This window comes from Gymnoscopelus braueri, assembly GCF_963280865.1.
Source record: "Gymnoscopelus braueri genome assembly, chromosome: 8".
In the NCBI taxonomy this organism is placed as follows: Eukaryota; Metazoa; Chordata; class Actinopteri; order Myctophiformes; family Myctophidae; genus Gymnoscopelus; species Gymnoscopelus braueri.
This window is the reverse complement of record NC_137609.1, coordinates 37,198,363-37,223,753: the sequence shown is the minus strand read 5'-3', so window position 1 is coordinate 37,223,753 and position 25,391 is coordinate 37,198,363.

The following is a 25,391-nucleotide window of genomic DNA, read 5'->3' as shown; positions in this document are numbered from 1 at the left end:
TGCTGCTGGTGGCCCCAGCATGGGGCACGTGGAGGTCGGAGATAGCTCCCCTCCTATACGAGCGGCCTTGGCCCCTCCCGTTGCGAGAGGACCTGCTGCAGCAGGCGGGGGGCGAACTTCATCATCCCAGACCCGCAGACCTAGCTCTGTGGGTCTGGCCCGTGAGAGGGCGAACTTGACTGCGACTGGACTTCCACCTAGGGTGGTAGCTACTATTCAGGCCGCTAGGGCACACTCCACTAGGTCTCTCTATGGAGCTAAGTGGGGCGTGTTCGAGGAGTGGTGTATGGAACAGTCCCCGGTTGTGGTCCCGTTCCAGGCGTCGGCCGCAGATATCATGACCTTCCTACAGGATAGGTTGGATCTTGGGAACGCTTTCTCCACGGTTAAAGTGTACTTGGCGGCCATTTCGGCCAACCATGTTGGTTTCCCCGATGGAAAAACCGCGGGAAAACAACCACTTGTGGGTCAGTTCATGAAGGGCGCGTTGCGTGAACGCCCTGTCTCAAGGTCTTTGTTTCCCACGTGGGACTTGGTCCTGGTGCTAGACTCACTCTCTCGTCCTCCTTTTGAACCTTTTGAGACGGTGGAACTGAAGTTCCTCGCGCTCAAGACAGTACTCTTGGTTGCGCTGACAACAGCGAAACGGGTGAGCGATATACATGCCCTCTCGGTGGTTCCGGAGTGCATGAGGTTTGCGGGTGATGGTAGTAGGGTTGTTCTAAAACCTAACCCGGCGTTCATCCCCAAGAACCACCTGACGGTGGTTGCGCCAACCGAGTTGGTGGCTTTTCACCCGCCTCCGTTTGCCTCAGAGGAGGATCGGAGGCTGCACTGTCTTTGTCCAGTGAGAGCCTTGCGGCTGTATGTCCAGAGGACTGCGGCCCAGGGCCGGCCTAGCCAGTTGTTTGTCTCCTTGGGCCCCGGGCCTGGGGGAAAGGCGGTGACTAAGTCTACGCTTTCCCGTTGGATTGTGGAGGCTATTCGCCTGGCATACACCAGTAGGGGAGCCCCAGTGCCTGAGGGCGCACTCTACTAGGGGTGTGTCAGCGTCCTGGGCCCTCTGCAGAGGGGTGTCTATTCAGGACGTTTGTACTGCAGCGAGTTGGGCGTCGCCGTCGACTTTCGCTGCTTTCTACAGCCTGGACGTGGCGGCGTCTTCATTGGCGCACGCAGTCCTGGGTGTGGCTTCCACCTGAGGGTGGGTGGGTGCATGGAACCGCGGTAGTTTCTGTTCATGCCCCTGTGCCTTAGTGTAGGATAGGCCGATGTCTGGGCCTTAGATTTATAAGGCGGACTTCGGTCTGTCAGGGCCCTCCCCCCACTAGAATAGACAGGCTGTGCCTGCTTTTTAGTTTATAAGGCAGACCTTGGTCTGTCAGGGCCCCACTTTTCTCCTGTTCCGTGCCTTAGACCCGGTGGGGGGCTGGGACAGCAGGTTGTGGTATCTCGATTCGTAGATACATTCCGGGGGTTTATATCTCCCATAGTGAACAACGAGAGAAGCAATGCAACAAAACTATGGGTTACTTGCGTAACCCCGGTTTTGTAAATTGCGAACGAGTTGTTCACTAAAACACCCTTCTTTTTTGCTTGGCAGAAGGAAGCTGGTGTGTTAAGAGGATGACTTCCGCGTTCCTGCTCCTCATATGCCCTCGGGCGAGGAGGCTGCTGGGAAGCGACGAAAGGCCCATCGGGCCAAAAAGGGTTTCGGCCCTGAGGGAGTGAATGTGAAGCTTCTGTATCATCGCCGGAGGGCGCTGTTTCCCATAGTGAACAACTCGTTCGCAATTTACAAAACCGGGGTTACGCAAGTAACCCATAGTTTTCCTACATATAGATGCATATGTTGAATAGTGTAACCACACACAAACGCAGCCCATATTGAAACCCTAAAAGGAACAATATAGAACAATTCATTTGCAAGTGGAGACAGTTTTGCTTTCAGAGAGAGCTGTGTTTAGAGTGAAACAGTGCAAAATCCTTAAAGCCATACTGTCTTTCTGGTGTCCGGTGACTCAGTGAGTTCTGTCACTGCAGCAACAAATTGTTTAATTTGCTTTTGGCTGCAGCTCCTTGCCTGGCGGACTTCAGGCTAATTAAATGTCCTCCAAATTTAACTTAATTACCTCAAGGCATAATCAGGCTCTCTTAAATATCATTTAAATGTAAATCCTACCATCGGTCTTACAATGCAGACAGAGTTTATTATCCTCTCTCTCCCTCCCTCCCTCCCTCCCTCTCTCTCTCTCTCTCTCCTTGTTTTGTGATTTAATAACTGCTGTCCCAGTACCGATATCTCCAGCACTTTAGCTCAGAGTAAAATGAAAGTCATGAAACGAAAGGAGTCCCAGCAACACTGATTATTCTTTCTGTTCTTTGGGGAGAGAGAGAGAGAGAGAGAGAGAGAGAGAGAGAGAGAGAGAGAGAGAGAGAGAGAGAGAGAAAGAGAAAGAGAAAGAGAAAGAGAAAGAGAAAGAGAGAGAGAGAGAGAGAGAAATGTAAGGAGGTGGACACTTCATTTGATTGACAGGGACCAAAACAGCCATTAGCTACCAGTCTTTTGAGAAAACCACATGCTGATTTCAATGGCCTCTACAAATGGATAAAACAATGACCTTACCCTACCCCAGCAGGAAAGTAAAACTATTACCCATGCCCTACCCCTTGCAGGAAGACTTTACAAATGGATAAAACACGGACCCTGTCCTACCACAGTATAGGACGACTCAATAAATGCATGAAAGTATATTTTGGACATGAAGGGACGTTATTCTAAAGTTGCAACTATTCCTCATTTACTCATGGTAGTAAATCAGGAGTAGTTGCAACTTTAGAGTAACGTCCCAATATATAAACTATTAAGGCTTAACTCATGTAAGTAAATGAGTAGTAGTTGCAACTTTAGAATAACGTCCCAATAACATCTATAAACTATTAACAAATACTTAACTCATGTTAGTAAATGAGTAGTAGTTGCAACTTTAGAATAACGTTCCAATAACATCTGATAAACTATTAACAAATACTTAACTTACCTTTTACATATCAGCTGTTGATTTGATTCCCATCTAGCATCTACAGTACTAATACAAGTGAAACTTGTACAACATCAAATGGGTGATATTTTGGAAATAATATCACATTTGTGTACCTCAACCTTGTTCCACCCATTAGCTTTTCTTGATGCTGTATTTTACAAAAGAAATACTGAACGTTTTATTTTTAACACAAAATAATTAAACGCTATGCCCACCACAGGGCTCTGGTCATAGAGCATGGATTCAGAGATGACACAGTGATGGCAGTTTATGGGGTTTTATATAAGGAGATGGTGGCAGTTGATACACAAACATACATGGTGATGAATTAATGAATGGTTCCTATAGAATTCAACCGTGTTATAATTAAGAAATAACTCACTCCAGGCCATGGTATATCATCATCATCGAGGAGTTATTGCTTTTATGAAATGTTTACCAAATATGGCAACATGAAAATAGTATAATATAATAATATATAAATAACAATTACATTTGTTTTAATAACAATGTCCTTACAAGAATAATAAAAAAGTAGTCCCTGACTAACAATGTGTTTGCTATTAACTGCATGAAAGCCCCCGAATATTGATGACAAACTTTTAGACTAGACATTGTAAATGAGAAAGGAATCCGTAATGAGCATCTCCATGGCCTATTTCTTGCCTAAAAAGTTATCAGAAAATGGTTTTGTTGGACTGTGGCCTAAAGGTGAAGTAGAGATCATTTCTAGAAAAAATGCTTCCTCACAACTATGGGTACAACACCCAGCTTGCCTGCCACATTTTCTACTACAGAACCATCCTCTCAACCCCCCATATTACAATCCCATTTTGCTCCATTTACTTATTTACTTGATTGACATAACAGAAACACACTCCTCTGTAGCCGACTCTCTAGGAGGCGGACAAGAGGGAATATTTAAAAAAATCAATTTATCTTGTCTACAGTGCACGTGCCACTACAGTATCTCTAGCTATCCTGGGTGCAGTGGTGGAAAAAGTACTCAAATGTTTTACTTAAGTAAAAGTATCAATACTGCAATGTAGAAGTACTCTGGTAAAAAGTAAAAGTCCGGAATTCGAAGTGTACTTGAGTAAAAGTACATTGGCATCAAAATGTACTTAAAGTACCAAAAGTAAAAGTACTAAAATGTTTGAAAATAGCAAGCTCACAACGCATCGCGATGTGAGCTTGTAGATCGGCTATTTTCAAATAGCCTAGGTATAAAATAGGACTAAAGTATGTATGTTTTATAATATAATAATTTATATCTGCAAAGTAACTAGTAACTAAAGTTTTCAAATAATTGTAGTGAAGTAAAAGTACAATATTTGCCTCTGAGATGTAGTGGAGTAGAAGTAAAAGTATTGGAAATTGGAAATACTCAAGTAAAGTACAAATACCTTAAAATTGTACTTAAGTACAGTACTTAAGTAAACGTACTAAGTTACTTTCCACCACTGCCTGGGTGTTTTCTTTGTGATTAGTGAGTGTGTTCATAATATTCATATCAGTGAGTTAGTGTATTCATTGCAGCATGCACGTTGTTGCAGTGCAACAACGTGCATGCACGTTTTCACTGAAGAAAACGAAATAAAAAAAAAAAAAAAAAAAGTTATGATGTTATGAAGTTATGAATACACTGACAATTTCGTCAACAAATAAAAACTAGACGAATATTTTAGGGAGGGACTAGTGGAGAAGAGATCCAGTAGAACGAAGACAAGTCATTTTATGCTTGTTTGCGTGTGCTCCAAAAATAGCCGATCTACAAGCTGCGACGCATTGTGAGCTTGTAAATCCGGCACACAGCTAAGCGTAAATCAGGAATAAGGACGCCATTAAGGCCCACCAAAACACATTTTAGTTGACTAAATCAACTGTAGATTTAGTCGACTAAAACGAAACTAAAAGTAAAACATTTCAAATGACAAAAATATGACTGAAACTAAAACTAAAAAAATTCAATAGACTATTACTAAAACTTTTGACACTGCTTCATAAAGCCTAATATGGTATTTGAAATTGCACAGCGGCCCCTGACAGAAGGTCATTTTCAGCTGATTCACCTCCTCTGACCACTTACAAGGACACTTCACACACCTCGGTGGCCTCACTCTCTCATATTAATATTACGAGTTATTAAGGTTGTGATGTTATTGCGAGGTCTATTATGGCATGTTCTTCAGCCCAATTAAATTTGAGAAGCTTTTCATTGAACAGGTCTTTTACAAAAGCCTTTACAGAGCAACAAAGACATTAATCACAATGAATGACATCACAGTTATAATTATAATGCATGCATGTTCTCTTAACCCACCAACGTCAGGACAGCTTCTGTAACTTTCAGGCTTCTTGGGGCTGGAAGTGGGACTTTAAAATAAGACGTACTCGCACTGATTAGTACCATAAGAAACTTGTGGTATATGATTAGACAATGCAAGTTTTATTTTGTCTTATTGTCATTTGGCAGACAGCTATTAGGTGCATTATCAAAATGTTGTCTTTACCTTTTTTTTAAAGATATTTATTTCCAGTTTTTATTGTGTATTTTAATGTTATTTTGAAAAATAAATGTTAAGACAATGTATGTTCATACATTGTCATACAGTCATTTAGGGTGGGCAAGCTGTATTGTACAAGTGGATGGGCCCAGGCCCATTATGCCCACTCCTAACCTGACATATAATACTGTGTATATGAGTGTTGTGAGTGTCAAATGGAACCCAAGGAGACGCCATGCAAGATGGCGGCGCCGTGAGGACCGCTGTCCAAACAAATTGAAAACTGAACCTATAAAACTAATTCAAACGAAAATAACTCGTACAAAACAACGATTGTACAATGTCTACAACAAGGAAAGCAAGTAAGCTGAATGAAGGAGATACGTAAGTCCTTGAAACACATGACCGAAGAGCTCCCTAAAGTTGGGAAGCAACAGTGCTAACGGATCTCATGAATGAAGTAAAGAAACTCAAGGTCCTTGTGAAAGAAAAGGACAAGAAAATCCTCGATCTCGAATACAAAGAAAAAATGTGAGCAGTATACCAGAAGAGACAATGAAGATGCCAAGATCGAGGATCAACAAACACTCGAAATGCAAGTTACAAGTTTCCTTGAAAGCAAAAATATCCACCTGGACCGAAACAACTTATCGGCCTGCCACACTCTTCCCCGAAAGGACCGGAAAAATAAACCAGCCACCATCATTCGTTTCGTCAACCGAAAGCATAAAACTGAACTACTGATGCAGAGAAGGAAGTTAAAGGGCTCTAATGTTTATAATGAACGAGCATCTGACGCAAAATAAGGCAGAGATTGCAAGAGAACCTCGAATCCTGAAGAAACAGTACAAACGTCACCAATTAAATAAGTTAGGAAATGACTCAAATCTTACATTGGAAGGCTCTGTCCCGCCCCGCCAACGGATCTGTACATTGGAAGCCACTGGTCCCGCCCCACACCATAGACCAATCAGAAGCCGTGGCTCCTGAGTGCCCGTCCTGTCTGGTCCCGCCCCATGGAAATAGCATGAGTTCCAGACTGAGAAACGAAGTGAGAAAAAAAAGCCGAACGGAGCGAGTTAGTCTGGATTCCAGGCTATGTTAAGGCTGTGACACTGAAAACATCATTGATGTAAGCATCACTGACACGAGTTAAGAAATTAAGTTAAAATGGTTAAATAACATCTAAATCTTAAACAAAGGTTTCCTTTTGTACAGTGCTTGCATTGATATTGAGTATTGAGCTCTAGGCATATTGTCAATTTAAAAGGCTAAATATTCTTCCCTGCAGGCTTGAGACTATTTGGCAGTATGTGACCTCATGCCTCAACTGCATCTGTCTTTCCAACTCACCAAAAAATACATAAATCACCCTTCACCGTTCTCCAGCCAAGCTGACCTTTCCCAGGGGGAGAGAGTGAAATTCTGTATGGGGGTAGGCCGGGGTAAGCTCATCATCCACAGAGCCAGCATGCAAATCCATGCGGGGCTTTTCTTTGATCTCCCCAAAAGTAGTGATATACCTTTTAAAATGTGATGAATTAAAGAAGGCTAGCCCAAGAAATCACAACAATTTATAAACCCATACACGTACGTTTTCTTTGAATTGTACAGTTTTTCTTGGGTGCATTACTCCATTGTGTGAGATGATCAGTGTTGAAATTGTTGATTGCATGGGACTTGCTAATGGAGTTCACTCTATAATAGTAAATGGAAAAAGGAAAAAACAACAACAACAAGAACGCATTGTCAGGGGACTAAGAAATTAAATAAGCCTGTAATGTTGATGGTCATGAGCAAACTGCTCTGCTCCGTTTCCTGCTTGCGTCTCCCTTTACGGTCACTAGTTCATCTGGCCTCGGGACGATGGATAGCTCTGTCTTGAGTGCTTATGAGGTGAGGCACATTAAAGAAAATAATTCAGTTACCATAATGATAATGGCCCCCTCGCCTACCATAGACGCCATTTCATTTCCAGTGGGACGGCCGTATCTGGATCCGGCACAGAGGTTTGTGTTTCTAATCAACCCAAAGCCAAGAAAAGTTCCACCATTGCGACTTCAGACTAAACAGCCTGCAGCAGCTTTTACGTTCATGTTTTCTCTTTTTAAGCTGGCAAGACTGGGTGACATTGCAAGTTGTGAGAAGTTGCAGGACAGCATGTATACAGTGCCCATAGTGGAGACAATACCCAGGCCAGGGCTTGTTGTCTAAATCCATGTGTGCCCGCTGAGCAGACATCTTGGCATTTGGCCCATCCGCTGTCCATCACCAGCCAATGACACTTACAAATACAAATTATATTAATAAATATAGCTGAAAGCAGCAATGCGGGGGCCAAGCAATGCAAAATGCAATATGAAAAAGCAATATGCGCATATATATGCAGCCATTATAGAAACAAAATAGACTGATGCAATTAACAGCTGAGCTGAGTTCTGAGGGATTGTGGATATAAAAATGCATGTCTTTATTATTTTGCTTATAATGGCAGATTTCAAACTGTTGTTAAAGAGACAAAGACAAAAGCTTGCCAATTGCTCTGAGTCATCTACACAACAGAAACAATTGTAGTGATCTAAATAGGCCATAGCTTTTCATCACTATCCCTGGCTAGTCAATTTGCCAGGTCCTGGAATCGAACCTTCTGAACCTTCTGTACACCAGGAGTCCTCTCTACTCGTTCAGCTACAACATTCCTGTTTAAGTTTGCTGAAAAGCATAACGTTTTGCCTTCGTCATGCACCATGCCCCTGTTTCAGGAGGACATACGTGAAAAATGTAAAATAAATACTGTCAAAACGTCATTTCATGTTGTCTTTAAAAAGTGGACGTGCATTAATAAAGTCAGGATTTCTGTGCGGCAATTTTAAGTAAGCCTGGATAAGTCAGGGTTTAAACCAGGGACAGATTAATCTCTCAAGAACAGATTCATACTGTAGCTGCGCTTGAATCTGTCGGGAGCCGTGTTGAGAACCCATGCACATTGGCTACCAGTGGGCGTGCCTTCAGATCAGGAAGCAGGCCACGCTTTACCCAATCAAATGTAGTGGGCAGGATTTACATGTGTGTGGCTCGCTTCCCACTGGAAACAATCCGAAAGTAATTTAACAATAGCGTCCTCGGAGCAGACAAAACAACGGAAAGTTAGTAACATTTTAACTTGCTCTTTCATCCTAGAAACAAGTGGGCTTATAACCAAAACGATCCATGTTCTTTGGGAGAAATGGTATTAGTGTTCCGTGGAGAAATATTGTTAGTGGGAATGAAAACATAGGCGCACCACCGGAAGTGGAGGGCTGAAGGCATGTCCAAACATTTCCAGTGAGCATGGCGTTTCCAGTGAGCATGGCTTTAGTTAATTCCTCCGCCCAGAGTCAAATGCAAAAGTGAAAAACAGCAGAGGGCGCTGTTTTTCCTTTTTATTTGACGATGGGTTCCCAGATTGGGGACAGATTGACAGGTAGACACTCAACTCTCTGATAGTGCAGCCCCTGAATTGCCAGTGAGAGAAAGGAGCCCATGCAACTCTGTTTTTTTTATGAAGCCATGCCCTCTACAATATTAATTGGCTTAATATTCAAGTAGGCTTAATTTTTTCTCATAAAAACTTCTCTTCAACTGATATTTTAAATAATGGTCCATATAGCTGATTGTGTGTATAACGTTTCACGCAGATTAAGCAAAAATCCCAGGAGAAGTACGGATTCAAGTGTTTTTCAAACTACTCAAAATGCCGGAAAATCGAAGGGCGGAGCTTACTGGTTAAAGTGACGGATGTGTTCCTCATGAGTAGAGGCACGCAAGTAAGTTTCATGGCTGTAGGCTAAACGAGGCATGACTTATAATAATAATAATACCAGCGGTAGTATATACAGGGAGAACAATAAGGGACCCAGAATTGAGCCCTGTGGAACACCAGAACAGATGTTGTGTTTGTCTGAGTCAAAGTTAGCTAGACTGACAAAATTGCTTCTGCCTGTTAGGTAAGAGTAAAACCAAGACAAGGCTGTGCCTGACAAACCAATCCAGTACTCGATGCGTTGTAGTAGAATTGTGTGATCAATCGTATCAAAAGCAGCGGTTAAATCAAGGAGTAGGAGAACAGATACATTTTTGTCGTCAGCGGACACCCTAAGATCATTAATTACTTTTACAAGTGCTGTTTCTGTGCTATGACCTTTCCTGAAGCCAGATTGGAATTTGTTATGAACCTTATTGTTCTGTAGGAACACATCCAGTTGATGAAAGATAGTTTTTTCTAAGACCTTGCCCAGAAATGGCAGATTAGAGATTGGTCTATAATTACCCAGCACCAATGGATCAAGGTTGTGTTTCTTGTGTAACGGCCTGACTACAGCCGTTTTCAGTGAGTCTGGAAAGACGCCTGAAAGTAGAGAGCTGTTTACAATTCTTAGGATATCTTCAATCACACTGTCTAAAGCCTCTTTGAGAAACGGGGTGGGTATTGCATCCAGTGAACAAGATGATGATGTCATCTGTGATATAGTTTTACGGAGTTCCTCTTCATTAATTGCGCAGAATGATATTAGGCTTCCTCTGGAGTGATCTACATTTTTGCACCATGCACCATTTGTTAGTTCGGGCTTATCAATAATACTGTCAACAGTGATATTCAAACCTTTAGTGATCACCAAGTCCAGGGTATGGCCATGTTTATGTGTTGGCCCAACAACATGTTGAATAAAGTCAAAATTGTGCAGTAACTGTAGGAAACCCATAGCCACAACATCTGAAGCAATGTCAACATGTAGATTAGCATCTCCAGTAATCAGAGTTCTGTCATAATTAGTGGAACAGATAGATAAAAGTTCTGATATTTCTGTTAGAAATAAGGCTTTGCTGCACTTTGGAGGCCAATACATACTAATCATAAGCACAGAGGATTGACTCTCCAATATGTTGGCCTGGTATTCAAATGATTTAAAACCGCCAAGGTTTGTCAGAGGTTTGAATTTTAAAGTGTCAGAAAAGATATTCGCCAGACCACCTCCTCTTTTTCCCTCACGTCCTGAGTGAATGAAACTGTACTTTGGTGGGCATGCTGCAGCTAGGGGCACCGCTCCATCAGAACCAAGCCAAGTTTCTGTTAGAAAGATAATATCTAGTTTCTCTTTACAGATGATATCATTTACAGAGGAAGACTTGTCATTAAGTGACCTGATGTTAAATAGGGCCAAGTTTAGCTTCAGGCATTCAACTATTTGGCTGTTGCCTCTACAGGGAATGCGTGTTAAATTTGCTATATTTGCAGAGTGTTTAAAGTCACTCCTTGTCCTGGAAACTCTATTTGAGATAACAGTGGAAATATTGTAAACCTTGTTTTCTACAAGGCTAACTGAAATAACCTTGGGCCCAGACATGATTTTGGCTATGCATAATGGACCCTGCCTATCTCAGCAATCAAATGTATTCTCTAGACGTAGGGAAGCCGACAGGACGTTCTTGTTCTTGCGAGGGGGGCTCCGTCGAGGGGGGATGGGTGGGGGGCAGGGCACGGTTGGTGGTTGTTGGGCCTGGCGTTTGATTTGGGGGGTGAGTCTAATCCCCGCTCTAATCAAGTCGTTCATGCTACTGGTGAACTCCAGAAGAGGTATTGGGGACAGGGAAAAAGATGATGATGAGGAGGAGGAAGGTGATGGAGTTGGATAATCTTTCTCATTGAGAGACTCCTCTGTGTCTCCTTCCTCTTCCAGCGTGACCGTGGCTGCAGAGTCGACGTCGGGGGCCGTGGCAATCTCCTCCTGTGGATTTAGGCTGTTATCAGCAGTTGTTTTCAGTACGCTGTCCTTTGTTTTTGTTTCCGCGTCTTCACTATCGGAGAGTTCATTTGTTATGGATGTTCCTCCACCATCCTTGGTAGGGGGGGGTGTGGCGCCCCCCTCCACTTCAGCTGCAGCGGTGGGGGGTGGTGTGGTAGCGTATTCGTCTACACAGAGCCATTTATATTTGTCAGCAGCGGTAGCAGATAACAGAGCATTATCTGTTGTTATGGAATCTTGTGCTCTGGCCTTGGCAGAGGTTGGCGAAGACATAGGAACATTGTAGAAAAGGTTTGACATAAACAATTTTGTTCCCAGCTTGTTCAATTTAAGGCCATCCGAAGAAAAAAGTGTCTTCTATCGCAAAAAAAAATGAAATTGTCAATACAATGTACAGATTTGTTGGTGCACGTAGTTGAAAGCCATTTGCTCAGTGCAGACAGTCTACTGAAACGTTCATCGCTGCCTCTTGTAGGTGGTAGTGGGCCGCTGATGCACACCTTTACATCAAGTGAGCTGATTTTGCTGAATAAGGCAGTGAAATTCTGTTTTAGGATTTCTGACTGTTTGTCCTCTGTATCATTAATGTGCCAACGTGCAAAATCAGGGTTTTCACCGTTGGGTGTTCAGCGACAATATTCAGAATTCTGTCATTCATGTCAGAGACTTTGTCTTTGGGGAAGCATAACACTTTTGCCTTTCTTCTTATCATGCTTTTAACATCTTTAATAGCGGCATCCCCTATGATCAGAAATTCAGGCTCACCATATAGCCTTTTTCCTGAGTTACTCTCGGTTCTTACCCTGCTGGGTGAAGAGGATTTGTTTGGTCTGTCATCAGACGGGCATCTGGGGTCCTGGAGCAATGGGGTGAATCTGTTTCCCAGCTGCACAGGACACTCAGCACTCGATGTTTTGGGAGATCTGTTTGAAGATCTCCCTTTGGCAGTTTTCCACTGTTGACGCTCAGCACTCGATGTTTTGGGAGATTTGTTTGTAGATCTCCCTTTGGCAGTTTTCCACTGTTGAAGGGGGGTAGAAGACGCGGTACCCTGTGTCCGGGGGCATAGATGATGGTGACGCGCGGGTGGTAGCGCAGGCCAGCCGGTCAGATCTGTAATCACAGGGCTCCGAGTTCTGCCAGTTATTCGCCCCTTCAAATCCTTTGGCTTTGCCCCGAGAGTGTTCCATGAGAAAGCCTTGTCCTGGGGTTTCTCGGAAACCACACTAGGTGGCTGCTTGTTGGCATGGTCTTGTCCGTTGCTCTGAGACTGTGGAATTCCATAATGTTGATTCACTTCCACATTCACTCTTAAACAGTGTAATTCCGTTTCCAGCACTGCAATCCTTTGAAGCAATTTTTGGTAGTCCTCTGTTGAAAAAGTCGGGTACATCCTGATGCTAATTAGCTTTGGCTATATGCCACGTACCCAGTCACTGGAGGTCGACAAATAGGTCAAAAAATAGTATATTGAAATATGGCAAAAGCTTCTATCTATAGAAGAAATAGAGTCCCATGGGTTTATAAATATCCAGGATCCATTCGTGGTTTCTCAGGGGAAAAAATAAAAATAAAACATGGATATCAGCAGAGGAATGTAAGCATAGGGCAGACGGACATGTTCGTTTTTGGCAGGTAATGTGTTAATGACTGTTATATATGATTGCTATAGTCCCCCCTTTTGGCCAATTGAAGTGAGATATGTTTCAGCGCTTATTGGCATGACCCTCTACCATACTGCAAAGTTTAGAAAAAATAGGACACTGCATTCATGCAGTTGGAGGCAGAAGAAAAAAAATCATAAAACTGTAATATTCATTGGCTCATGGACGCGCTTCTTTTTTTCATGTACAAGTGACACATTTGTTCCTCATGAGGATTAGGCTGTAGGAGCTATTTAGCTCGTGACAATAAAGAAATTACACACTGTGTGTGTGTTGATTTATCTAAGGCATTTGACACGGTCAATCACAACATTTTATCACAGAAACTCTCACTTTATGGCTTAAATGGAATAACCTATTTTTTTTATCGCGTAAACATGAACAGAAATTAATATTGGAAATGAACCAAGAGTTAAGAAATGTGGACACCTGGTTCAAGGCAAACAAATTATCCTATCCTTTACGGAAAGAAAAGTGCACACATGCTGTTTATGCCTCATTATCACCCAGTCAAAAGTACTCTTCCCAATATACAGATAGATAATAATATCCTAGAAAGGGTTACAGTTACCAAATTTCTTGGAGTACTCATAGATGAACAATATTGGAGTCATCAGAAGAATACGCCACCTTGTGGCAAGAACAATCCTAATTAATTTATATTACACAATGATTTATCTATACATTTCATACTGCAACATTGTTTGGGCAAGCAATTTCAAAACTAATCTCAATTGTATTTTTCTGCTACAAAAACGTTTTATCAAAATGATTACTTTCTCTAACAAATTCACCACTTCCACTCCTCTGTTTCAGTCTCTTAGAATTCTTCCCATTTTTTATTTAAACACCTTTCAAATATGCATTTTCTTGTTTCAATCAATTCACAAACTACTCCCAGCCTGTTTTCAAAATGTATTTCAGTTTAATAATGAAATTCATAGTTATAATACTAGGTCAGCCGGTGATCTTCATTCCACTTTTTTCAGGACAACAACTGCCCAATTCTCCATTAAATTCAGAGGACCTCACTTTTGGAATTGCTTGCCGCTTCATATTAGAGACTGTATTAGCTTTAGCTCTTTGAAGAGACAATCACTGCAGCTATTGTTATCAAACTTAAGTAACACATCTTAGCCACTCTGCTGTTTATAAGTTAGTCTCAATAGATATTGGCGGTTGCGTGTATGTACATGTTGTGTGTGTGTGTGTGTGTGTGCGTGTGCGTGTGCGTGTGCGTGTGTGCGTGCGTGTGTGTGTGTGTGGGGGGGGGGGGGGGTGTATACAATATATAGGTATGTGTGTGTATTTATTCTGGCAGTGAATGAGTTAAAAATAACATTTTCCTTACTTAAAATACTAAAAGCTGCACTATGTAACTTTCCTCTTCTACTGACTTTTTTACCATTGAGCTAATAGGAGCACACTTTATTTTTTAAATGGTGGAAGAAGAAGAATAAAACTAACAAAAACAATAGGGGTCCTACTCACTACGTGCTTGGCCCCCTAAAAATGATAATAATAATAATAATAATACTACTACAATAGGTGCAGTAGCACTGTAGGACAGTGTCTATCAACCCTGGCAAACGTCCCAATTTTGGGCTGGGGCTACTGCTGAGGTGTGCCGCGCCGTTTGAAGATGGTTTGAAAAAATATCATTACAAAAAAACCTTTTTTTTTTTTTTTTTTTTTTTTTTACAATAATAATAATCAGGCATGCAAACAGCCCCGAGGTGAAAAGGGTGACAACAGTGTTTTTTTTCGGGTCAGGTGTCACACTATTGCCCTATTTGGATTCAAAACGGCTAGTGGAAGCTGAAAAGCTACAAGTTTGCATGTCTGAATAATGCAAAAACAGAAATATTTGTTTGTGTGCCCAATATCGTATCGTATCGTTTCGTGAAATTAGTGTATCGGCACACCCCTAGTGTGTGTGTGTATATATATATATACCGTATATATATATATATATATATAATTATATATATATATATACCGTATATCTAGGTGTGCCCTGGGATCTTTTGGCTATGCCAGGTGTGCCTTGGCACAAAAAAGGTTGATAAACACTGGTGTAGGAGCTATGGATCTACATACTGTGGTAATTGAATAAAGGACAATGAAAAAAAAATGTACGAAAGACAAATATTGGTGAGTCTCTCTACAGTACCTCTCCTTGTTCACAGCAGGATGGGATACAGTAAGGGCCGCTTCTTCAATCACATTGTGGTCTTAGTTAGCCCGAGCTTTTTCAAATAAATGCAAAGAATTACCCACTTTCAGATCCTTGTTTCCTTAAATGCTACGAAGGCCATGACAGGTTTCTTACAAAAGACCATTGATAGTCAGATTTTCCTTGTTAGCAAGCAGTAGTATTTTCAACTCGGCAATAACACATCAGACAGTGGTTGAATATAAAGCATCGGAAGAAACATTGATTCAGCTTTTGTTCCAAAGACTGCTCTGTTCTTTGACCCTACAAAAGAGCTTCTAGAAGAAGGACTAATGAGGATCTCACCATCCTGGATAAAATTGTGCTTTAAACCATTAAAAGTGAATCACTCCAAGGCAGCAACTCATTGTGGTGCTGCTTGGTTTGTTTTTGTTCTCGTTTTTTTTAAAGATTAGTTTTTGGGCTTTCGTTTTTATGCCTTTAATGATAGGACAATAGACTGACAGGAAATGGGGAGCGACACGCAGCAAAGCTTATCAGGATTGGGATTCAAACTCGCGACACGCTGTCAGGCTGGCCTTTCAGGCTAGGGTGCCTGCTAGGCCGCCACGTCGCGGCCCAGGCTAGTGCTGCTTGGTTTGAAACCAATTATACTGTATTTGCCATCTGCAATTTTAAATGTTCCTTCGGAATTCATTATTATACACCTAGCTAGCCTTTATTTGCCATTGGGGAGCTGATTGGTCAGCTACCGCATTTTCCCTAGGACTTATACATTTGCAGTTGGCTCTTTGCACAGCAGCCATATTGAAAAGAAATTGGGCCTCTTCCTTACTTCCTTCACAGGTGTTACCAATGATACTATTGAAGGCTCTGTTCCGTTTAGTGTAGCACAGTGGTTCTCAAACTTATTAATTTCAAGGACCTCCATAACGCTGAGAGTTATGGACCAAAACCAAAACCCGTAAAGGGTCCATTTGGTTCCATTTGTACACTCTCAAAATTACACACCCGCAAGGGGCCATTTGGAACCCCCTCAAGGAGCCATGAGGGTACCATGGACCCCAATGTGAGACCCATGCTGCTGTGCAAAGAGCCCATTAGCGCAAGCTAAGGGGCCGTGTCCACAGAAAGCATTTTGTTTTTTGTGGAAGAGTACGTGCTTTGGAGATCATGTCCAGAGTGATTCACACACAGCGTTTAATGATGCCTGCAATGTTCAAACCTGTCGACCGTTGCTGTGCTCAAACATCCTGTCATCTGCATTATTAGCACAAATAGCTTAGCGTGTTGGACACCACTTGAGATGGACAGAAACAGACTGAAATATAACTATGGAAAGTAGCACATATAATTTTAAACTAGAAGATGTGAATATGAAATTAATCAATAGTGAACAACTGTGTGGCCTACTAAAATATAGATTGTTTACAGACAAGCATGCAGCAAGAGATGGACCTCGAATAAGTATTTCTCCTCCCTGCCTCTGAGCTCCCCTGCCAGGCACGGCTGCTGGCTTAAGCCACCTGGAGCTCACACTGGAGTGGACCACGACTCACTTGTTAATGGTGATATATGAATGAATAGGTCTGCCTTTAAGAAAATACAAACATACAACTCCATGATGAATATAGCAAAGAAGGTGTCAAACAATGCCACCAATCACGGTTGCGGCGGGACCTACTTTGGGCAAACAGGTGAACCGGCGTGAAGCATATCCAACAGTGAGGTGAAGGACTTCTGGTATTTATAGACTGAACATCTTGTCAGTGGGTGTGTTGCAGGTGGATTCAATCATGCCTTCAATTCAACTTGAAGTTTATTGTCACATCACAAGTTCACATCAGGTATAAAGAAGAGGGTGACACTGACATTATGTTGTGCAAGCTTCCTATGAATTGCAATTACATTAAATAAATACAAGATATTAGTATGAAATAATCATAAAGTATAGACTATACCAGGCACAAGGATGGTACCGTGATATTTAACAGATTTACAGTGTTCTGACATATGTGACCCGATGGCAGACAGTCATTGAATTTTTTTTCTCATGTCATATGAAAGCAGATATAGAGTGATATATTTTCCTAAATATTGAATGTAAAAAATATAAAATAATCAAACACATAAAATGTGTGAGGATGCATCTACATATGCATGAGCTGTATGTCCTGTCCATGAGAAATGTTATCTAAAAAGGGGGTTGGTACGCTAGTATGCTTTGAGTACACTGGATTATGAAAGGTAAAATCCTCAGACTGACTCCTGGTCTCTCCTTCCATGTATAGTATGTCTGCTCGCTGTTTTAAAGTCATGAGCACCATTAGAAACTGGTCAATGATGTCCAATGCACAGTATGATCTAGTTCACCAATCAGTAAGCCTTTCATAAAGGAGAAACATATATGGATATATGCCTTAAATTTGGTTGGATTCAAGAAACAGACAAGCATAACATATGGTGGGCTTTGGTATTTGGAGACAACTATTTGGTGCTCTCGAAATTGTCAATTTGCCCGTCCGCTGCACGCAATCCGCCTGCCCCAAAATAGGGCCCTGAGAGTTAAAAGTGAGGATTTTACTATGAACAAACTGTCAGGGAATCAAGCAGACAAGCAGAATTTTCTGACAATGAGCTTTGGCTTAGTCAGGTATTCAAAGAAATATGTCACATTGCTGAACAGAGTTGATAGGCTAGGAAACCAAAATTGTCTCTTTTAGAGAAATTGGAATAGTTGGTCTTAATAGTTTCACCAAATCTGTCCAAAAGATATACAAGTTAGGTTTTCTGCTTAGGTTATTTGTATTTTTTAACCTTACTGTGTGTGTGTGTGTGTGTGTGTGTGTGTGTGTGTGTGTGTGTGTGTGTGTGTGTGTGTGTGTGTGTGTGGGAAGGAGAGAGAGCGCAAGAGAGAAAAGGAGGGGACAGAGCGCTCTGGCCACGTTCAGGTGTTTAGATAGATAAACACCTGAACAACTACTGTGCCAGATAATCCCCACACCAAGAGAGTAAAAAAAGAAAAAACATTTCAGTCATTATTCAGTCTGACTTCACTGTAGCCTTTTCATAAATGATATTTGTATTTAGGCTGTCCTGAAAGTTTATAATATTTAGAGAAATTTAAAGTTTCAAATACAAAAGTAGTAGTAGTAGTTGTGAATTATCAAACTGGACATTTAGACTGAATGTTTCCTTTATCCTCATCTTGCGCTAATGCACGCAACTGTTTTGCCAGGTTTTATTGTTGTTGTTTCTCATAAGCGTGCATCCGTTGTCCGTCAACAACACAGTAGTCTGTGCCTTGACTTCAGTGCGCTGACTCTCTCCCCCCCTGCCCCCCGCCCCCTTGCGCTTCAACAACATGGGAAAAGGCCGTTCGCGCAGGGATTTGATTAAATCATATGAACCACAGCAGACTTAATAGTTTTGTATCTTTGATATGTCTTCCATTTAATTTCCTTGGTAAGATCCAAATCTAGACAGCTGTCTTCAGGTTATATGGGGTAAAGTCTTGCCTCAAACCACTCAGCAAACTTAGCACTCTTTTGGCAATACAGGATGTCATGAGCATGAGCTCATTTAAAGCCAAATGTTGTGGATGTCATGTTACTTTAAAAAAGAGAGAAAGAAAGAAATATGGCAGTAGCTTGAGAGCTGAGGCTTCAGTGCTGTAGATCTGCTAACCAGACTGTCCATCACAATGATTGGTGGAGGTGTAGAGGTTGAATGATGTCAAACATCAACCAGTCATGATAATGGACGAGCCAAAGGTTGTTTCTGACAGAGCTAAAAGGTCAGTGGACAGCATGTCTCAAGACCAGTGAACTGTTGATAAACTGTTCCTCCGAAAAGAGACAAAATGAGACCGTAATGGGGAAACCATACACAACCGTACCTCTCATCTTTAACAGGTTGAAATCAACTTCCCCTTACATATACATCATTTTTACATACAGTAGTTGACCTGCTTTTCCATTTGAGGCATATCCAGTCAGCGTATAATGATTATGATGATGATGATGAGTATCATAGTATTATTATTATTATTATTATTAGTATTAGTATTATTATTCCAGTCACCTAGCATGGCATGAATGATTAAGTCAAACATGGTAATCTTTAAGTCTGAGTAAAGCATACGGGGAGAGCTTGGCTAATCTAATTGTACTACAATCTATCAAATCTAAAAATTCTAATTACAAGTCAGCAGAGCAGGTTGTTTTGCTTTTGTTTTGTCTCAGGCTTGCATTTCTAATCCATAACATGCCTTGTTGAATAATGCTTTCAAAATAACCCCCCTAGATCTATGACAACACTTCCAGAACACAAAGCAGAGGGAAAAATACAAAATTCATTACATAGCGAAAGAATAGCACAGCACCGACTGTCAAATCACGATTCACTTAATTCCTTTTATTTTCCAACAAACAGCCGTAGGCCTAATCTCTATTTTTGTTTTTCAGCAGCCTTTTTAGGCAACTGCATTTCCCAATTTCCCAAATACTTCTGCTGCTGGATAGTATCATTTATACTAAGACCTGACTTCTAGTTAGACATGCTTTGGCAAGTTTATAACCAAAGCTGCAGTAAAATGAGTCAATGTAATGAAAGAATAGATGTGAAAATCTGTGGACAAAGTCTGGAGAGAAAAGTGCTGTAAGATGTAATTGTACATGTAGTTTACAGTTGCTATGATAAATCACTTTGTGAGCTTTACTATTACAAGTTTTTCACCCACAGTCAAAGTAAAGTTGTGTTCCAAAGGCATACCTGTAGCTACCAGGAACATGAATTAATCATTAGGCTGTGTGTTGGCATCACAATTTTCTACTATATTCTGATGTTCACCACAAAGGATCTATTCCAGGAAAAACTCATGGCGGTTGTGGTTGTTTGTTAGTGTTGTTCTAAACATTCACCACAGAGGATCCAATCCAGGACAAAGTCATGATGGTTGAAATTGTTATTGTCCCCGCCAGGCCGAAGGCATGGCGAGAGAGTATGTTTTACCCCTTGTCCGTCCGTCCGTGTGTCCGTGTGTGTGTGTGTGTGTGTGTGTCCGTCTGTCACCAGCTAATCTCCGGCACCGTTGGCCCGGTCGCTCCGAAACTGTGCACACACACTCCCTGGATGCCAATTCAGAACCTCTGCCCCAAATATTTCACATGGGCCTGTTGTAGCGCCACCAGGAGGCCGATTTGTGCAAAACCCATTTTTTTATATTACTCCTACAAATTTTATCCAAACGTCATGCAAATCGGTACACAGTATCACTATAGTCATGTGATCAACACGGATCTGTCCGATTTCCCATATTCCATCCTTATTGCCTAAGGTTGGCTTCCAAAGTTTACAGGATTGGTCCGTTTTGAACAAAAAGCCTCAAAGTATACACACAGCTTGGGATTTCCGTGAAATTTCACAAGCACATTCCCACTAGGCCGAGGAAGAAATGGCACCCTTCTCACATTGGCCTGTTATAGCGCCACCAGCAGGTCTAATTTAGCAAAACACATATTTGGAACAAAATGCCTCAAATCATGAATGCAGTGTCAATGCAAGAATAAATGGCACGGTTGGCACCCTTTTCACATTGGCTTATTATAGCGCCACCAGGAGGCCAGAATAACGTACCTGACCTGGCGGAGACCTGTGCTCCGAGGAGCACTTTTTCTAGTTTTTATTGTGTTTATTTCTTTTACTGGGCAAATTATCATTTCTTTGCTCAAAATGCACAAAAAGTAGTGCTATGTGAATGTCCAGTGCTACAGGAGTGAGCACTTATGGGATGTTAATCACTGCAGAAAGCACATGCTAAAGAAGGAAGAGTCAAGTGTTGTAGCACTACAGGAGCAACGAATAGCTACGCATGTGTGTAAAGTGGGTGAATGGGTCACCGCGGGGTGACACAAATACATGCATCTCCTGTGCTCTCTCTTTTGATTGATGCATATGCAAGTGCACGCACGCACGCGCGCACACACACACACACACACACACTTGCTCTTACAATCTCTCTAACTCAAGACACCCTCTATACAACCCACACTGCAGTGTACAGTACAGTAGAGTACATACTTGGCATGGAGACAAGGTCTCTCTCTCTCTCCCTTTCTCCCCTCTCTCTCTCTCTCTATTAATTTTTATAAAGATGAAAACACAATCAATACAGAGAGCAGGGAATTGGCAGTCATTTTCATTAGAGCTGGTGAAAGTTGTGCAGTCATTACCAGCAGATAGTGCAGGGTGCCCCGGCTGCATGTGGCCATTTGTATTCTAGACGGCCGCCCTTCCACTCTCCTTGCAGCAACCCCCCCCAAACGCCACTTCTGAATCTGTCTCTGTTCATCTTCTCTCACCTGCTCTCATTCCCTTGTACTCTGCAACCCCCCCGCCCCCCTCCCAAATTAACCACTTTCTCCACAAGATGTCAGCATTATTATAGAGATGGTCGTTCTTCACACTCAACGAATGTTTCTGTGTATATTTACGGGGCCAGGCTCTTCCTCTTCCTCCTCCTCCTCCTCCTCTTCCTCTTCCTCTTCCTCCTCCTCCAGTTCTGGCTTAACCGTGCATACGCTTTTTAAGAAACTCGCCATATGGTAGATGGTCATGAAAAACTATCAAGAAATAATTCTCACACTCATTCGTCAAAGGGTGGCGCTATAGCACTCAATTGAAAATGCCAACTTTGAACAGGTACAACTCATGCCCTGTTTGACCAACAGCCATGAAACTTGGATACACATATGCGTCTCCTCATGCTGAACAATTTTCAAACTCCGACTTTTGGCCTCTGACCTTTAGATCTCCCACCATTTTGAATTATATGAAAAATAGTCATTGGCTCTTAAAAGCTTCATTCTTTCACTTATGGAAAATCCGCCACTAACGTTTTGTCGGCAGAAGTCCAACGTTCATGTGTAAAACGTTTCGTGCAGATTACTCAAAAATCCCAGGAGGAGATAGATTTGAACTATTGCAGTTTTATGAAAATTATTCATCTGCCCCTAACACATACATGCAGACTCACATTTCTTTGAAACTTTGCAGAAATGTAGAGGGTCATTCCAAATATCACTGAAACCAATCTTACTCCAATTGGCCAAAGGGGGGCGCTATAGCAATTTTTTGAAAATGCAAACTTTAAACAGGCATAAGTCATGCCTCGTTTGGCCGAAAGTCGTGAAACTTGCCTACACTTGTGCCTTGACTCATGAGGAACACATGTATCACTTTGACCAGTAAGCTCCGCCCTTAGATTTTTCGCAGTTTGAAAAACACAGGATTTTTCAGCTATTTGCGTGAAACGGTATCATCTGTCTGTTCTCCTTTTTCACAACATCAGGTCTGTTGGTCCAATGGCTTCTCGCTAAAGCGTCTACCTTACAACGTCAAGGTTGCCAGTTCAAGCCTCACTTAATACAAACTTTGTGCATTTCACACAACATGAATGTCTCAATTAGGACAGTTGTGATATCTACAATGTGACAACTTTTCAGATAGCAATGTGTTTCTGAGCTTGTAGATCGGCTACTTTCACCAGTTTCGATTCCGAGGAGATGTACAATTTCTCCATTGGTAGATGGTTTGTGAACGAGTGATCTTAGTGTTAGTGAAACAGGGGCTTGGTTCATGACAGAACGCAAAAGTTTATGATCTTCAACAGACAACTAGTAAGCTCCCTCCTTAGATTGTCCGCAATTTTGAGCAGTTTGAAAAACACTTGAACCCAGGTTTTTTGAGCAATTCGCGTGAAACTGTCATCTGTGTCTGCTCCTTTTTCACCGCGGTTTAGGTCTGTCGGTCCAATGGCTTCTCTCTACAACATCTGCCTGACAACCACAAGGTCGCCAGTTCAAGGCTCACTTCATGCAGACTTAATTTAAAGTGCATTGCAAACAACATGACTGCATCAATGAATACATGTGCAATTGTTAAAGATAATATGAAATGCTTATTTGAGAGTATGTTTTTTCAATGTATGACATACTTCATTGTGAAAATAGCCGATCTACAATCTCACAACTTTTCAGATAGCAGCGTTTTGTGAGCTTGTAGATCGGCTACTTTCACTGGTTTCTGTTCCGAGGAGACGTACAATTTCTCTATCGGTAGATGGTTAGGGAACCAGTGATCTAGAGTAGTTAGCAAAACAGAGGCTTGGTCCATCAGGGACGGAAAGACATATATATATCAACAGACACTACCAGGGCTATCATATATCTAGCTCAATGAGAAGAAAGGCAGCCTATGAGTCCGGAGGTCACTGGTTCGATCCCTTTCTCCGGCGATGTGTTGAGGTGATCATGATTTGGCATTCGTAGGCTTAAACGTAGTATTTATTGAGGTTAGGGGTAGGCATAGTTTTACTGAGGTTAGGGTTAGTGAGGGTTTAAAATGCTCATTTGTCAATTGCATGGTCTTCTTTCTCTCAAGTTCAGTTTTCTATGTTTCTATGGCTTATTGTGCATATTACTTATCATTGCTTCTTTCTTTCTTCTCTTTGCAATCGCTGGCCCCGTATTATCGCTTGCAGCTATATTTTGGTTATTGCATTTCTCTCTCTCTCTGTCTCCCTCTCTCCCTCTCTCTCCCCAGCAAATCTTTTTAAGGGGAGGGAAAAACAAGTTAAAACTCCAACACAGAATGTGACAAGAGGGACCATGACACACGCTCGAGGGAAATAACAGTGTTTCTGGTAGTGTGGCTATCGAAAGTTGCGGGGGGCCAAATAGAGGTGTTGTGTCCTTGTTTCCTTGTCACCTCTCCCCCAGCAGTGTGCACGGCAGTGTGCACAATAGTGCGCATGGCTCTACAAGCTCATTGTCACGGACTCCAGCCGAGTCAGAGAGGTGGCAAAGACTGCCAATGAGTGTGCATCCTCCTACACTGTGACATATCCACCTACACGTGCACACACTCGCACATGAGTGCCTGAACTAGGGTTTAACACCGGGATTCCCGGGATGCGGGAATCCCGGGAATCCCGAGCTTATTTACCGTCCCGGGAACTGACTTCGGTTCCCGGGATCCCGGTGTTTTTTTTTTCTTGTTAGAAATGAATACTAATTGGTAGAAAGGCCTATCTACAGCGCGGAGGAATTACTGTTATAATTAGCCAAGTTACTTGCCGCGTTGCCGACCAGGGCAGGGTCCCATCGTCCTGTTGTGAACCAATATAAATGTAGCAGTAATGAACAAAATAAAACACAAGTGGCCGTGATGCCCCATGCCTGCCCTGCGCACGCTGATTTCACCGTTTCCTCTGTCAATACGGTAGACACCAGTTGACTAGTTGAGATTCAACATCAAGTGAAACGCTGCATATACAGTGGGTAGGTTTGATTTCGAGCCTATATTCCAGCTTAAAATGCGCGCAAGCCAAGCAATGCTTTTGATAGAGAGAGAGGAGAGACTGGAGAGCTGGAGAGAGAGAGAGAGAGCAAGAGAGAGAGCAAGAGAGAGAGCAAGAGAGAGCGCGAGGGAGAGAGAGAGAGAAAGTATTAGACCGATGTGGTCCGATTTTTTTATCATCATTAATGAACCCTACCTACACTTGAATTTTAGAACCTTCAAACTACCATTTTACTAGAACTACCCAGTAAAACAAGTGAACTGCACAACAACTGTCTGTCTCATTGATTGTCAGTGGCAGGCTGGCAGCGCATGCATGTGCACATCAAAATCACACTAAAAAACCCGACATTTGATCAACAACAAAATATAGATTAATACAATTTTGACAACATACAGCCAACATCCCAAAATGTAGTCTTACTATCCAGCAAGTAGCCTAATATAAATTAATAACTGCAAACAAATTACAAGTTTAGGCTATCAATATCCTACAAAAGTAGAGATAAGCTGTGACCTCACCGGCGCTCTGATGGACAATAAATAAATAATCCTTTTGCAAACAACAACATGTTCTGTTCTCTTGTCAATAATGATACAAATGGAACGTTTATTTCAGCAGCTAGAATGTGATAGTTTGAAATTGTTTGAGTGCGTTTTGGGTGCACAGCGCAGCTCCTCCTTTAAGTTTATTGTCTTCACCTGCTGCTGTGCTGCTGCGCAACAGGGCAGATCTACAAGCTATAATTATTCATAATTAAAAAATCTACTTAAGTCATTATTAGTGCAAGTTCATAGGTGGACACAATAGGGACATTTGGGCACCTCGATGTAAAATTGGCAATTTAAGTATCTACATA